This window comes from Miniopterus natalensis, chromosome 6 (genome assembly GCF_054644295.1).
Source record: "Miniopterus natalensis isolate mMinNat1 chromosome 6, mMinNat1.hap1, whole genome shotgun sequence".
Classification (NCBI taxonomy): Eukaryota; Metazoa; Chordata; class Mammalia; order Chiroptera; family Miniopteridae; genus Miniopterus; species Miniopterus natalensis.
In genome coordinates, this window is record NC_142086.1 from 53,399,684 (window position 1) to 53,416,275 (window position 16,592).

The following is a 16,592-nucleotide window of genomic DNA, read 5'->3' on the forward strand; positions in this document are numbered from 1 at the left end:
GACTAGTTTTCCTAGATGCTAAGAATCCATGCAGAGAACCTAGCGGTGCATCGTTCAATTCTAGAAAGCAAAAAGTCCTTCTCTCTGACGTATAATGTTCCTTGGTGACTGGTTTCCACCAATGTCAAAGAGAAGTCAGAAAGCATCTCACTTCCAATGTAGGGTCCTTGAGGGCAAGACCTGGTCTCATTCACTGAACAATGTATATTCACTAAAGAAATGGTTCTGAAGAACAGTCTCCTGGAAAGATCTGCAGCTTACCAGGACCGCCTCATCCTGATCTACCCTACCATGGTAGCCATTTATCTTTAGAAGGTTCCGGAGTAGACATCCTCTATAGGCCAAACCAGAAGGGAAAAAGGAATCTTCAAGAGATAGGGAGCTGTCCAGCTGTGGAATGGGAGAGGAAAATTTATAGCAGGAAGAGTGTAGGCAGAGAGATAAGCTTGAGCGGCAGAGGAGATGGAGATATGACTAAAAATACCAGACAATATAAATGAAATGAATCCAAAAGGAGACTGGGGGTAGAAGAATCAGTTTTCATTGAATGCCCGCTGTGCATGGACGTGGAGTTTTGCTCATTGCACACTTCCTCATATTGCCAGGCTCACAGATATATGTCTGATCAAACAATCCAGATTGACTTTGGCTTATGTTGACTTACGCAAATGTTAACACTCAACATTTTTGGTTGAAAGGTCCCTAAGAGTACACCTAGCCTACACCTAACATTTCACAGATAGGCAGGCTCAGAAGGGGGAAACTTGTGTCCAGAAAGAGAACCCAGGTCTCCCCATTCCTCACCTGTGCACAGATATGGATCGCAAGGTAAATACTGAAAGAACACAGCCTGAGGTCACATTTCCGTATGGCAGACCAGATTTGTAGATTACCCTCCATTTCACCATGTTCCACCTGCTGATTACTCCTGAAGGGGAGAAAATTAGTAGTATTGTTTTAAGCAAAGTAAACAACTTTTCAGGAAGAATATAAAAGGGAAGCTTGCCTTAGATGAAAAGGTTGATACAGATGGATGAGAGTGACTTATCAGGATACTGGAAGCCAGGGAGGAAGGAAAGGTGGAGAAATGGTATGTTAAGGAGTAAATGGAAACTCGACCTGCTAGAATCAAGCCGTTCACCAAGAAGCCAAGACCCACTCTGAAAAGAGATTGTGATTCCCAAGACAGAGGCCCTGCCCCAGACAAAGGGTCAGAATGCCTCACAGAAGGGAACACATCTGCAGATGGGCAGTCACTCAGTTGGAACAAGGCTAAAGCAGAGTTCTACACCAGGAAGCCTACCGCCTCTTACCTCTACAGATTTAGGCTATAAGGAAAATTGGTCTAAGTTGTATCCATGTGTTAGGGTGTCTCAACCCAGTTATGTCAGAATTTCACAATTGTCCTGTTCCCAGTGACTCTGTAACAATCATCCAGACCTCTTTCTGCATACAGGCTCTACCTCTCTCACAAGCCCAGCTCTCTTGCATGAGGAACGCCTGCTCTGACTTCATACCCTGAACCCCAGCCAGAAGTCCCTATGTCTGAAATCACTCACTTTATCTGCACACCTTTCTTACAAATTAGAACTTCCAACCCTGTAAAGGCCACTAAGGTACAGGCTTGAGTACCCCTCCTAGCCTGGTAGACAGGAACCATGCTCACAGAAGCCTTTCCCAAAACACATTGGACCACTAAGCCCAATAAATGTCCTAGGGGAAAAAAGGAAGTCTATGATCAAATAACTTTGGGAAATAAACCTCTTAGAAGGTCATAATGTGCATTAGTTTACTAAAAGCTCAGAAAAGTCCAATGTTAAAAATACTCACTTAATTTTGTTTTACTCGAATTTTTCCAAACTTACTTGGCTGTAGGACCTTTTTGCCATAGAACACTCTTAACATTTTGGGAAACATTATATTACGAATCATAGCATTAGAGGAAATTCAGTGCTCCTAGAGCAGCATCTTATCCAATATTTCTACTACTGCACCTCTCATACTAGACCACGTGCCTTCCATAAGAGCAAGGGCCTTTGTCCAAATCATAATGGTACCCCTGACACCCAGCAAAATGCTGTACAAACTTTAGGCCAATAAATACATGTTAAATCAATGAACTAAATCCAATCCTCTCATATCTTAAAATGAGAAAATAAAGATAAATATGTCAGCATGACCTCCTCTATATTCCTAGGTATTTAAAAGAATGTCTTACACAAAGAATGTGCTCAATAATTCTTGAAGAGTGGAAGGGAATGGAATGGAACAGAAGTTTCTCAGCTATGCCCAAAGCCAGAAGTTCCCATAACACTTTGAACTCCTGCCTCTTCAATTTCTTCACCCAAGCTGGGTGTCAACCAGAAGAAAATGAAGATGACAAATCAGAAGAGGAAAGCTAAGGGAAAACCAACGGCTCTTTGGAGTGGGAGGTGAGGAAATGGTGCCTGCAAACTGATGGCTATAAACAAGACCTGTCTGTATCTTATTTAGACTTAATAAGATAGTTTGCTGAATGTTAATTAAATACTCAGTGGCTGTTACCAACTGTGATGATTAACTTAATCTTAAATTAAATAAGCAGTAAATGCCTAACTGAAGTTCTATTAAATTTTACCCAGCAAGTGAGGAATATGAGGCTCCTAATTGACTTTAAACTAGATAGTTATGGCAAGTTAGTTGAATTTTTATTACCTGAAGATAACTGCCTTATTAAATCTAAATTGACTTTTTTATTTGATAGAGAAATGTGTCATCTGTTCTTCCCATTTACCAAAAACGTGTCCAACAAGGTTCACAGCTGGTCCAAACTGCTTGGATCAAAATTATTTTGTTTGTTTTCTGGTCTTGTTTTAGGAATAAGTTTATTCATTTAATAGTGAATAAATGTCAGAGGCAAAGAAGTCTAGGAGGGAGTTTTCCATGAGACTGAAGAACCAGTCATCATATTTTCTAAACCAAAAATCAGGACTCTGCTTCCTCAATATAGATACGGGTTGGGAACGTTGTTTAGACATCACCATTCAGAACTTTTCAGGATGTTTCCATGATTTAAAAGGCTACTGATACTAAACATTTTAAGTCACAGTTACTGTTCAAATAAATGGTTGGCTCTGCTACAAAACAAGCTGTATGACCCTAGGTAATTAACCTCAGTCTTCCAGGCCTCAGCTACCACCCAGGTTAAATGAGGAGGCTGAACTGGAGATCACTGACTTTATTCATTTTTTTTCTTTGTAGTATGTATGGCCCCTGCAACAGTACCTGGAACGCATAATAGGTGCTCAATAAACACTGACTGAGCAAATGAATTAACACATAAATAAAGTTTAGGCAACTCAAAACATTAAACATTTTTAGCCTTCATAGCATGCTTCTCCAGCCCAGACCATTTTAAATATTGTCATTTGACAATTCTCACTTGGGGAAACAAACCTAAAGCAGTTCTTGAGAATTTTTTTCAGTAATTAAAAGAATGAAAATTAAAACCATAATGAGATAACATTTCTTACATATTAATTTAGCAAAGACAACTGCAAGTTATAAAGTTAAATCCTGATGAAGTCATAGAGAAAAAGTAGATTCACACACTGCTAATGACTGCAAATTAGTAGTCTTTCTGGAGGATGTAGAGCAACTGATATGAAAAGTAATAGAAATATTTGGTGGTTTTATGCCTATAATTTTCCTTTGAAAGAACTTAAAACTTCGCCAGCCAATGGATATTTTCTTAAGGTCTACTGTTTGTCATACTCTACGGCAAAATACAGTGGAAAGATGCGGGTTGTCTTATCATCGGGTAGGTTGACAAAGAGCAAAGAGCACAGAGATAACATTTTTTTTTAGCAGTCACCACAGGATAGGCTTTGGTGCTCTCCTAGACTGACCATAAAATTCCATTCACAATCACTTTCTGTGGAAGACACTATTATCCTCTTTTACAAGTGATGAATTGGAGGCTCAGAGAAGCTAAGTAACCAAATGCATATACAAGGTTATATGGCTAACAAGTGGCAGAGCCATGATTTGAGCCCAAACTTGTCTGACCCTCCATTCCACGATGCATTTTCTACCACATCCCTGAGGAAATAAGATACATATTCAGATAACCACATAACACAAGGGATAAAACGATTGCCACTGTAAGGGAAAGTGGAAGTGCCAAAGAAATAACTGTCTCTAAGAAATAATTTAGAAGGAAGAAAAAGCTATTTGTTTACTCATATTTATCACTGCACTTTTTAACATGTTGAATTATATTTGTGTTTAAAAATGAAAGCTATCCTGGTGTCCATATGGATAATGTATAAAACAGGATTTATCAATTTCAAAAAATATTTAGTTATGTAAAAAATAATATAAAGCCTAGGCAAAGAGAAAGAGTAGCTTTTTTGTAACAATATCAAGTGGAAAGAACCATTGTACACATACAGAAAAGCAGACATGCACTTCTGGGGGACTGAGATTAGGGGTATGGCATGGTAAGAAAACAAAGAGGAGTATTCAGGTAAAAGAGTGTTGATGGAGTTTCCTTGTTTGTTTGTTTAATGAATTTGAGTAAATATATTCTAAATAAGTTCTTTTTCATTGCCTATAAATATCTTTTCCAAAGAAGGAAGGAAGGAAAGAAGGGAGGGAGGGAGGGAAGAAGAGGAACAAAAATCAGAATTGATAGACTTCAAAGACATTCTAGATAGAGTCTTCCACCAATGCCTGAGTTTTCACTGTAACATTTCACTCCAATACTGCCTGGAGACCTCCAGTGATTAAAGATTCAATAACTCAAAAAAAAAGTTCATTTCATTAAGAATCAAGAGGTTTCATGGAATGCTTGAAAGACAAAACTGGATGGAGACTTCTCCTTGGCAGGGACCAGGGCTGTGGATTTTGCATGTATCATATGTTCAGAGTCTGGGGTTACTCTTGTCTAAATAAGAAGAATGGGTGACCTTTATTCTTCTGAAATGTCCCTCATACCCATTTCCTCAACCTTAATTCAGCTTTGCTTTATCTCTTGCCTGAGCTACAATATATCTCACCATCTCCAGTACCCTCCCCTCCAATCCATCCAGTGTATACTATAACCATTTATTTTCCTAAAGCACAGATCCAATCACCCCACTTCCCTACTTGATGCTTCTTTCATAGTGCAGTCTCAAGTCCTCAGTGCAGCAATCAAGACCTTTATCGATCTAAGTCCTACCCTCATCTCCAGGCCTCTCTACTAGGTAGTCATCCCCACAGACTCCAACTTTTCAAAGTATCATGCACTTCCTCACTTCTGTGTCTCTGTCCATGGTATTTCCTACTTTTTCCTCCTCTGGTCCACCAAAAAAATCCCCACTCATCCTTCAAGACCCAATCAAATGATGGTCTGTTCATTTGTGAAGTTTCTCACAGGTCCCTAGAGTTAGTCACTGTTCAATCAGAGCCATCAGATATTTTTGCACATATGTTTTTAAAAATTTTTTTAGTTTATTTGAGACAAACTGATGACAATTGCTGGGAAGCAAAATCTCAACAGATTGAGAAAACACTCCAGAGAATGGCAGTTTTACAGCTTGTTTTATACATCAGAATTAATGGAGGACACACAAGAGGGGCTACATGAAATTCATTGGTGGTAGATTAGGGAGGCAGGAAAAAGCAAAGCGGGGAAATCTCTGAGACTGGATAAAGATTAAAATGGAGAAACACACACTTCTTTTACATTGGTGGGTATAGGATAGCACATACTTTTATAAACTGTATTAATTTAAATGATCTCCTGGAGGTAGGGATCACATCCCTCAAATTAGACAAGATTTCCACTCAGTCATTCACAAGTACTCATGGCACATAGTGTTGTATAAATAAACACAGGATTCTGTCAAATAGATGGACAAATGTATCTCTAGCATTCTGTCCAGCTGCCATACTGGAACCCTGTTCTCCAAGTAAAGCTGCTAGGCTGAGGCCAAGAAGAGAGATTCTCAGGTTGGAAATGAGAGGACTACTGGAAAGCTGACCTAACTTTCACCTCGTTCTAAGAAAAAGTGCTGCTTACCCTCTGGGTCACTGCAGAGTTTGCCTTTCCCATGAGTCAAGGTACACTCCACCCTCTGTGTGGCAACTCCCTACTGCAGTTCCTAAAAATGATTACTTTTCATACCAAACAAGACCAAAGCTCTGGGTGCAGTGTAAGTTTCTTTTCTTTCTTCCTGGGAACTAAACAAGTAAATATTCAGTGGAAATTTATGTGGAAAAGTAAGTACAGATTATTCTGTGACCTCTTGGCACAGAACTTAGTATCACATTGGGCTATCACAGTGATAGTTAGAGATCTTTACCAAGATGGGCCACTGGATGGAAAACAATAGATTCAAAAACCCAACTGAAGTACACACATGGACAGAGACTCAATCTTATTTCTCACCTTTTAGTAGCCAGAGCAATGTTAGCTGCCCCACCACACCTTGAACTAAGCCTTCCCATCCTTCAATGTCCAACCTATGCCAGCACTTCCAACAGATTTCTGCACATGTTCCAGTGGACTCTCCCACTCCTTAAGTCCTTCATTTATACCACTCTTGTGGCACTTTCTTATATTTTAAACAGGTATTAACATGTTTTTATCAAATCTAATAAACTCTAAGTGCCTACAATGTAGACATCTTTTACAAACATCCTCAAAGTTAAATTTTACGAATGCAGTTTATCAAACAAGCATTTCTTGAGCACCTAACACCCCCTCTAAAAGAAACAGTGTATGCGTGTTGAGTCTTTCCTTAGACCTGGCCTTATGCATATTACTTACACAACCTCACCCAAAGCTCACCTACAAGTAGGGTGACCATGTAATTCATCCTCCAAATCAGAACACCTCTGAGAGTAAACGGGACACTATTCATACTATACCAGAACACAGGCATTAACAAGGGCTGTCCTGGGCAAACCAGAAAGAACACTCCCTCTACCTCTCCAGCAAGCACTGTTGCTACAGCCATTTTTACAGAAAGGAAATGGAGACTAATGTTGAAGATAGATAGGAATCCCTTACATCCAAAATGTGGTCTCCTGGGAATGCCAAAGAACTCACACTACATTTGCTCACAGCCATGTGATCCTACATCCTGAAGCCCTCTGCAACGTGGCAGCTGAGCTGCTGGTTGATGGCCAGAGTGACTAAGAAATGCTGACAATAGCTATTGTAGCAAAGGTTCCCATCCTGGAGGTAGAAAGAGGCCAAAGCACATTTCTTGAAGGTCAGTACAAGAGCCCTGCTCTGTCCTGATCCCTTGCTTAGATGCCTGATGAAAGCTTCCCACACAAGTCTCTGAAGAAGTGACCTGACATCACCCCTCAAAACCAGTTTTCCATTTGAACTACATGGGGATTTAATGTGAGACCATGACACAAGCAATTGCTGCAGTAGAAGCAAACTCTGCAAGACTGAAAACCACGACACAAACAAAATCCAAGAGAGGGATGGTCACAGTGGGAGAAGGGACACTGCACCGCCATTCACTGGTAATGAACCATCCCTGCATAGCCAAGAAATGCCTGTGAATGTCTGTGGCACTCACCTCACTTTGCAGAGCACACTATTGTCAACAGCGGTGCCCTCATTAATAAGAGGTCAAAAATTAGTAAGTCAGTAAACCAAATTGAGCCTGTGACCACCTAGGGAGCACAGCTAGGATTGAACTTGGGTGGGTCTAAATCCCATGATATACACCAGAAGGGTAAGGTGCCATCCCTGTGTGACAAGCACCACGCCGGACACCAGGAATTGCCACATTACACACTGTATTACCTTTTTTAGAGCACAATCATGTATATTTCTCTGGTTCTCACAAATGCACTGTGATATATCATATGATCTCTAGTTGAAGGTAACTGAAATTCAGGAATATTCTGGAATTTGTTTGAGATCACAGGGCTAGTGGGTGGCTCAAACACAGGTCTTTGTTTTTCCTATACCAAAAACCATCAGTGACGATACTGCCCGGACCCTCAGGACTCTGGAGTCCCCAAACTGATTCTCAGTTTTCTTCCAAAATCACAGACACGGGCAGCTAATGTTACTAATTATCACATAATAAAATAATAATAATTTTTTTTGCCTGTGTACAGGGCTTGCTAAGGACTTTCACATCCATTTCTCATGCTCACTTATAGAACTTAAGGAGCAGGACAGGAGCTTTTGAAACAGGAGCCTGATTTTCACTCTGCCACTTAAGGCCAGGCACCCTGTGGGAAGGTTTCTTCACCACTGAATGCTTGCCCACACTCAGAGACAAGACTGATCCTGCTGACACATCTCTTGGATTGCAGTTGGGAACTGAATAATAAAAATGATTGTAAAATGTATTTGCCACATAAAAAGTGCTATGAAGGCTATGAAATACTAATGGGTTCTGTGAGATGGGCTGTGATGGGCAGGTTTAAGAGAGAAGGAAAAAAAGAGGAGGATCGGATCCAATCCTGGCCAGCAAAAATAAGTAAAAATAAAAAGGGAGTGCAGGGGTGGGGGTGGGGCTGTCATTAGTAAGGAACCCGGGAGTTATCAAGGAATCAGAAGCTTGGTTTTTGCAAACAAGCCACAGACATGAATGGCAGTAAAAGAAATAAATTCCCAAACCACACACAAACTCAAACTGAACCATCTTAATCACTCTGTCTTCAAAGTGCAAAGCACAAGGTTCAAGCCTAGAAACAGTGATCTCTAAATTATATCCCCTCCCAAATTCTCCCAAGCAAAGCCCCTGGGGGTGAGGGGTGGGGGTGGGTGGAGAAGGAATGTCAGGCAAGGCTCAGCAGAAACAGAATCAAAAACACCTTTGAAAGAGAGTTGGCCACAGCCCAATTCCAGCTCAGCTGACAAAGATGTGACAGAGCAAGTCTGTCCCTTTCCCTGGGGCCTGTTTCCTCTCCAGTGCAATGAGGAAGCAGGTCACTCTGGCCACCAAGGCCCCAGCCCGTACTTCTAAGGCAGGCACTGGATGCCAGCTTGCTGGTTCTCCTACTGCCTACAACCTTTGGTCACATAAAACAGTTTTTTCTGCCAAGACTGATAAGCTAGCTAATAATTAGAAGGACAAGAGTAAGAGCTAAGCTGCCTAATATGATTACAATAGCAAACAGTTTCTGGAATCCGGTTTTCCCTCTCTGCTCTGCTGACTTGGTACAGGCCCAGTATTCCTGCCTTGGAACATTGCAGCAGCCTCCTAAGCAGGACCCTGCCTGTGGTTTTTAATCTTTTATCATTCTGCCACCAGAGTTCTCTGAAGCACAGAAGCAACAAGACCCTCCATTGCTGGAAAAGTAACAATAGCCTTCCTGCCCTCCTTAAAAGGGAGCCATCATCCTTAGTTACTGTTTAAGTCTTTACCATCTAACCCTCAGGGCCATCTTTCACAGTGATCTCCAAGCACGCCCTTCATTCTGCAAGCCCCCTTAGGCCTCAGGATTATGCATATAAAGATCTCTATGCCTGGAAAGCTCTAGCACCGGGTCCACCATATGAACTCCTACTCTCTGTTCAAAATTCAAGCCAGACTTTTCCATGAGCATCCATATGTTCTTCCAGGTGCTTGGTCACTCCATTCTTAGTGCTCCCATTAGCCCTTTGCTCATCACTTTAAGAAAGCCTTACCATCTTCTGTTTCAGTCTCTCTCTTATGATAGAATCAAAACCCTTGAAAACAGACCCTTGCCTTTGTAAGCCAGTATCCAGCATTTCTGTTTAGCATATGGTAATCACTCAGTACACATGTGCAAAACTGAATACAAGAGGCTGAGCTAGATCATATATAGGATAGAAGGGGGCAAGGAGTCCGGGAATGACTTCATGGCACAAAGTGGGTTTTGGTTTTGAACTTAAAGGGTTATAGGTTTACAACAGGTAGAGACCATGGACAGGCCAGAAACTCCAGGTAGAGAAAACAGCATAAGCAAAAGCGAAGGCAAAGGCATGGATAAGAAAACAAAGGAATGTTCAAAGACAGCAGAATCACCTGTCTGTGTGAGAGAAAACTGAAAGAGCAGTTTCAGTTGCAATTACTCTTAGGATAGCTAGTTTAGACTCAATTCTGTGCTCCTAATCTTGACCCTGACAGTGGGGCTGCCCAATGCCATCTCTGGCAGATACAGCATAGGTGAATCTCAAAGGAGTCCTATGCCCACAGGCTCAAACTTCTGGGTCAGTAAAAACAATCCCTTCCCCCACCATTGCCATCTGTGTTTTCAGTAAACTTAATCAATCCCTTTCACCATCTAACAAATATTTCCAGAGTGCCTGACATGTGCCAGGCACTCCTCTGGGCACTGGGAGCATGACCATCAACAATCATATCCTTGGGATACTCATGAAGCTTATTTTAAATATATCTTTATTGATTTCAGAGAGAGGAAAGCAGAGGGAGAGAGAGAGATAGAAACATCAATGATGAGAGAGTCATTGATCAAGCCCGCAGCCCGGGCATATGCCCCGACCGGGAATCGAACCCCGATCGCCTGGATCCTAGGTTGACGTTCAACCGCTGAGCCATGCCTGGTCGAGCCATGAAGCTTATTTTAAAGTGGAGTGGAGACAAAGACAAGCAAACACGTAAGGACAAGTGGTAATTGGTACTTATATTGTTTCAGTTCATTCATTTCGCAAAAAGTTACTGAACATCTTCAGAGCACCAAGGATGATAAGAGATTCAAAGACGAGAAAACCAAGGTCTTATTTACTTTGCTGGATGCCATTCCTGGGGTCTCTCCACAGAAAATGCCTATATCTGTGAATCATAAAAATGCAATTGAACTACCTGAGGCAGGTTGGCCACAGGAAGCATTTGAGTCCTGAGCCTGCAAGCCTTCTTGGAAGAAGGTGTCAACATGACTTAGGGAGGGCAGGATCCAACAAGAGCTATTTGGCTCAACTCCACAGGACATCTAGCATTTTCCCAGGAGCCTTAGGTCAAGGGCAATGAGACTGAGGTCAAGACACTCCATCAAATCTTTATCACCTAAGCACTAGGGATGTAATGTACAACATGGTGACTACAGTTAACACTAGTCTATGATTTATATGAAAGTTAGAATAAACCCCAAAAGGTCTCATTACAAGAAAAAAAAAATTTTTTTTTGCTTTCTATTTGTTTTGTATCTATATGAGATGAAGAATGCTAACTAAACCTATAGTGGTAATCATTTCACAATATATATAAGTCAGACTTTTATGCTGTACACCTTAAATGTATAACATGATGTATCTCAATTATATTTCAATAAACCTGGGGGGAGGGGGTCTTTATCACTACAGAGGACCGGATAGGGGGTAATATTGGGGGGAAAATTTGCTAGACAGGCTCTGGCTTCTCCAGTTAGATCTGGGAAGAGAAAACACCCAAAGTGTAGAGGGAGTGGTAGTATCTTAACAGAGAGAATGGTGGAGCACCAATGTGGAACTGAGAAGACTGCTCACCCACATAATCCCGCTAGGGCCCAATAAATGTATACTGAATTAAGTTCCAAGGAAGAGCACTAAAAATCAGTGTCAATTTAAATTTTTCATTTTGCGGGCACATAAAAGAGTGGTGACAAGCCCAGCTGGCATGGCTCAGGAGTTGAACATCGAACTATGTACGATCCAGAAGAGCGAGGTTTGATTCCTGGTCAGGACACATGCCTGGGTTGTGGGCTCAGTCCCCAGGAGGGGCCGTGCAGGAGGCAGCCAGTCAATTATTCTCTCATCACTGATGTTTCTATCTCTCTCTCCCCCTCTCCCTTCCTCTCTCTGAAATTAATAAAGACATATATATATATAAAATATAAAAAATAAAAAAGTGGTGACGAGCCTATAGATGAGGCAAAGGTTGGAAACTGGGCCGTGTCACTTAGTAGTAGTATAACCTTATTTAACAAAACTCATCACCTCATCTGTGAAGTGAAACTGATAATCACAAAACCAACTTTAATAAATCAGTATGAGAATTATAAAAGGACATGTCAAGCACTCAAAAGTTTTTCAGAGTTATATTATTATTACTACTATGATTAAGAAAGAACAGTAGGAATATTAACAATTTTTAGCCTCAATTCTATGGTTTAGCTGCTTCCAAGCATGAATCTCATTAACCCTCTGGCCACCCACTCACCCTATTTGTGGAAAGTCAGAAGAGATGAAGGCCTCAAGGATACAGCTGTGTCCTTTCTCATTTCTGTGACCTGCATTAGGAATGCACTGGCCATTTCCTCCAGGCCTCCAGGCAACCTAGAGCCGACCCACAACACACTTCCATTGCTGCCTCCCTTCCCCTCACCCTCAGGTTTTCTGTCTCATACACACCTATAAGCCCTGGATTTCCACCCAGATAGGAGGTTCCTACATACAGCATAACTTTACCTCCCCTTCCTCACCTCGGTGTCTTCCAGCAAGGCACAGCCTTCCAAGTCCTGTTCCAAGAAAAGTTCCCACCCACCAATGAACAGAGCTGAGACTCTAATTACTGCCCAAGGTCAAAGTCTCAGGTTCACTCAAGCAATTACTTAAATGTGTTACTACGCTTCCTGCATTACTATCCAAATACCTATCTCCAGAGATGGTTTCAGAGCTTCTGCCCAGGCTTGTTCTCTTGTGAATCTCTAGGGAACCGTTTAATGGCCCCTATAGCCTACAAGGTAAAGTTAAATCTACTTAGGAGAAAAAAAAAGTCCTCCCCTCTCTCCAATTCCCACAGGCCTCTTCACATTAGCCATTCAAAACACAGCCTCAAGAGTGATGGCTCCCTACTTCTCCATTCGCCTCACAGATACTCTTACTGTCCTTCCTCCACTTGGGCAACGCCTACTTAGCCCCCCAGATTCTCTTCAGACCCCACTCCCCCTGTGCTAGCCTCCTTGAAATGGACCCTCTTCAGCGCACAGTGGCCGAAACATACCCAGAAAACGGTATGTGCACGAGCGCAAGGACACGCGGGTGCGCGCGAAGACACGCGCTGCCCACACGTGGTCCTCAAGGAAAGGGACCCTGTCCCTCTCATCTTTGTAGTCCCAGGGCCAGCCAGTTCATGGTTCAAAATAGGGACTCTCCTGAACTTGTGCGCTTCCTGCACTGCTCTTCTCTATCTAAAAACAGCCGTGTGTCCCATCCTCTGCTTTTACCATGTTAACCTGGCATCTTCTATCGCTCTATCCATTTTCCATTAAATGCAGCAAATTTCTGGGCTAAGGGGGCTTCCCAGTCCCTGTGAGTTACACTCTGCCCTTGGACAAAAACCCATCATCATTCCAGTATCTTAAATCATAGTTTCGAAATCAAATCCAATCTGACTATCCCCCCGAACCACCCCAGTTCCCCATTAACCCGTGTGAGTTCCACAGCACGGTAAAGTCACATATTAATACCAAGAGTCAAAGTTCTGGGTTGTAATTTTGAACACATTTCTAATTAGCTGTGACCTTGGGCAAGAGTTACCATGGAGATGACAGTGCCACCAGGCCCAATTCTCAGGGGATTTTTGAGATTCAAATGGAATATCTGACAGGAAAGTGTTTTCTAAAGTGCAAAGCACTGTACAGTCATACAGGGTATGATTAAGAACTTTTATCAAATCTAAACCATTGACTGTAACATGTACCATCATCAACTTAGAATGAAAAATTGTTCAACTATGACACATCTGTGATTATAAGACAGCCTAATTTCAGTGATATTAAAATTTGAAAAAGTGTGCCTTAGAACGGATGAAATACAACTTATTTGTCTCTAAAATACAGGCACACGCTATAAAATCTTCATATTTGCCAATGGCGTATAATAGGTTCTCAGTAATACATGTCAAGTAAGTGAGCAAACACCCACTGATAATATTCATAGGCCAAATTATTGCCTCTTTAGAAATGGGCAGCAGCAGGCTTCCCAATGCCAGTACCTCCCCTCTCAATCATGTCCCAGCCCGCTCAAAACCCTCAAATGATGACTTCAAGTCATAGCCAAACTCCTGAGCCTGGCATTTTTAAGGCCCTTCATAATCAAGCCTCCTTTCCCACCAACCATTGTTTGGAACTGTCTACCTCCCGCAGAATGATGACCATCTCTCCCAGAAAATGTCATGCCAAGAGTTCTAATCAGTACGAGCCGTAGTAACCCACTCAGCAGCTCACATTCTCCTCCCTCTACCCATCATCCCCAAAGCCAACTCTAGGCCAGCCAGCTGTTTATAGGGAGCATGACCCTGGGGGACCCAAGGGTCCCAAGACTGAACCCCTACTACTTATCTCCCATCTAGAGTCTACATTCCAGACTATAAAGGCCTGGACACTGGAGTTGAGCGACTGTCTTGCAAAGATTAAATGCAAGACACACACTCTTCCTTTTAACGGTCCCCAGGACTGGCAGGAACCCTGAAGGGAGAAACACTGGTCATGAGGTAGGGTGAACCCTATTGGAAATTCTGCCCGCCTCCACCATCCACCATTATTCACTGTAGCACCCACCTTCTCTGAGCCTTTTTGGGGAACTGGGATGATTGGGGGGGGATAGTCAGATTGGATTGGATTTCAGAACTATGGTTTAAGATGCTGGAATGATGATGGGTTTTTGGGTAAGGGCAGAGTGTAACTCAAAGGAACTGGGAAGCCCCCTTAACCCAGAAATTTGCTGCATTTAATGGAAAGTGGACAGGGCGATAGAAGATGCCAGGTAACATGGTAAAACCTTCTCTGAGCCTTTTTGTTTCCCCATCTGTAAGAGTGAGGGACAGTAGGGATTGGAAAGGGGGGGAGGGGCGTTAGTTCCTTCCCTTCCCTCCACTTAAAGGCTTTCTTAAAATGCACAAGTTCTGGGAGACATAAGCCATTATTAAGTCACTGACACCTTAGTATGAATGAGTTTTATTGAAAAGCAAGAATTTAGAAAAGGGGGAGGAAGTGGAAAGGGAAAAAGGATTGGAAATAAATAAATCTGGTACTAGGAAAGTAACTCAGAGATGATCCTAAATTTTTGCATTTTGTGTTGAGGGCTGGAAGGCAGTGATTCCTGGGAAGGGAAGCCAGAGAGATCTTCTGGTCTCCCTAGCATCCCAAAGTCCCAAAGACACTGCTCTGTCAGAGTACTTAGGCACAATTCCACAGATTAACTCATCTCATGTACCCCCTCCCTCCAACCCCATGCCCCCAATACAGTACCTCTACAGCTTCATCTCTACTCTCCACATTTTATTTAGTATTCTCTGGTCTACAGTTCCCCCAGCCCCACCTCCCACCCCCCCAAGTGGCCTCCCCGCGTGTCTCTGGCGGGCTTCAGAAAACTCCCATCCTTCAAAAGGCCCTCATAAAGCGCCGGGCCCCTCCAAAGGGCCATTTCTGTTCCCTCTCCAGGGACCAGGAAATCAAACTCCTTTTCCTGAGCCCATGAAGACGTTATCCACGCCTTTCCCCCAACACTCAGCACTTTCTATCTTGGGTCAGGTTGGGCCCCTCGGTGGTCTGAGCGCTCTCTAAGGGCAGGAGCTGGCCCTTGGCTGCCTCTCTGACCCAACAACCCACCAAGGCGCCTGGCACACAGTGGGCGCTGGAGAAATGCTTGGAGAAAGAAATTAGGAATTGGGAGCCATTTATTTTAATTCCAGTTCGGCCTTTAGTGACTGACTTCTGAGGAGGCCCTCCTTCTCTCTGGACCTCAGTTGCCCCAACTGTGAAATGGGGGGGGGCTGAAATGACTAGATTCCTAGGCCCCTTCCACAGTGACAACTGGGATTCCGCGAAAGCTCTAAGCAGCTGGGTGTGGCCCCGCCCCCTGGGCGCCCAGAAAGGCCCAGGCTGGGGTCACGCAGGGAAGGGCTCCAACCCCGCCCAGACCGCGACCTGAGCTTCCCCAAAAACTCGGGGTCTCCCTTCAACGGTGTGCACCCCAGTGATTGCAGCGCGGCCGGCACTTCCGCACCGCGGGCCCTTCGGCCCGGGCAGGGTGCACACTCCACACCCTGCGCCCGCGGTCCTGCCACCCCAGAGGCGCTCGCGCCAGGGGAGGCCGGGGGTTCCCGAGGCGCCCGCGGGCGGAGGTGGGGGGAAGGAAGGAGGATTTGCAACAATACCTCTAGGAGGAGGCAGCCAGGGCAGCGGCGGCGGCGGCGGCGGCTGGAGGCGGAGGCAAAGGCGTAGGAGGAGGTGCCCGGGCACTCCCCCTCCCATTGTCCCCAGCCCCGGACGGGCCCGGCCCCGCGCCCCGCAACGTGCCCGGCGCCCCGGGCCGTGCAGCCAACCCTTACCTTGCAGCGCCCGGCTGTCCCCCTGCTCGCTAAAGCTACTTATCCCGGGAAAGCTCGCGCGGGGCCCGGGAGCGAACCCACAGACAAAAAGTGAAACTTCGGCAGGGCTGGAGCGGCTGCTGGTTGGTGCCTTTCCCCCTCCTTCCTCCCCACCGTCCCCACCCCCTCCCCTCGGTCTCCCGTGCGGTGCCCTGAGAGCTGGAGGCTGACGTCAGGGGCCTGAATTCCTGACTTTGCCGGCGCGCATTTGTCCATGTAAGGTATGGGAAGGCGGGTGCCCGCGGCCGCCGCGCCGCGCCGCGCCGCGCCGCCGCCGGTGGGGGAGGCGCCGCCGCGCGCCCGGCGGCCCGA

The 16,592-nt window shown here is 44.2% G+C and overlaps 1 protein-coding gene across 2 annotated transcripts in view; it reads right to left on the reverse strand.

Moving 5' to 3' along the window:
• The window catches only part of LPP (LIM domain containing preferred translocation partner in lipoma), a 601,611-nt gene extending 585,261 nt beyond the window's left edge, over positions 1-16,350 (reverse strand). For both annotated transcript variants that reach the window (XM_087818248.1, XM_016200064.2), the window contains exon 1: positions 16,242-16,350. The gene's annotated coding sequence lies outside the window, so the exon portion shown is untranslated. The remainder of the gene's footprint in view (positions 1-16,241) is intronic.
• Between the last annotated feature and the right edge of the window lie 242 nt (positions 16,351-16,592).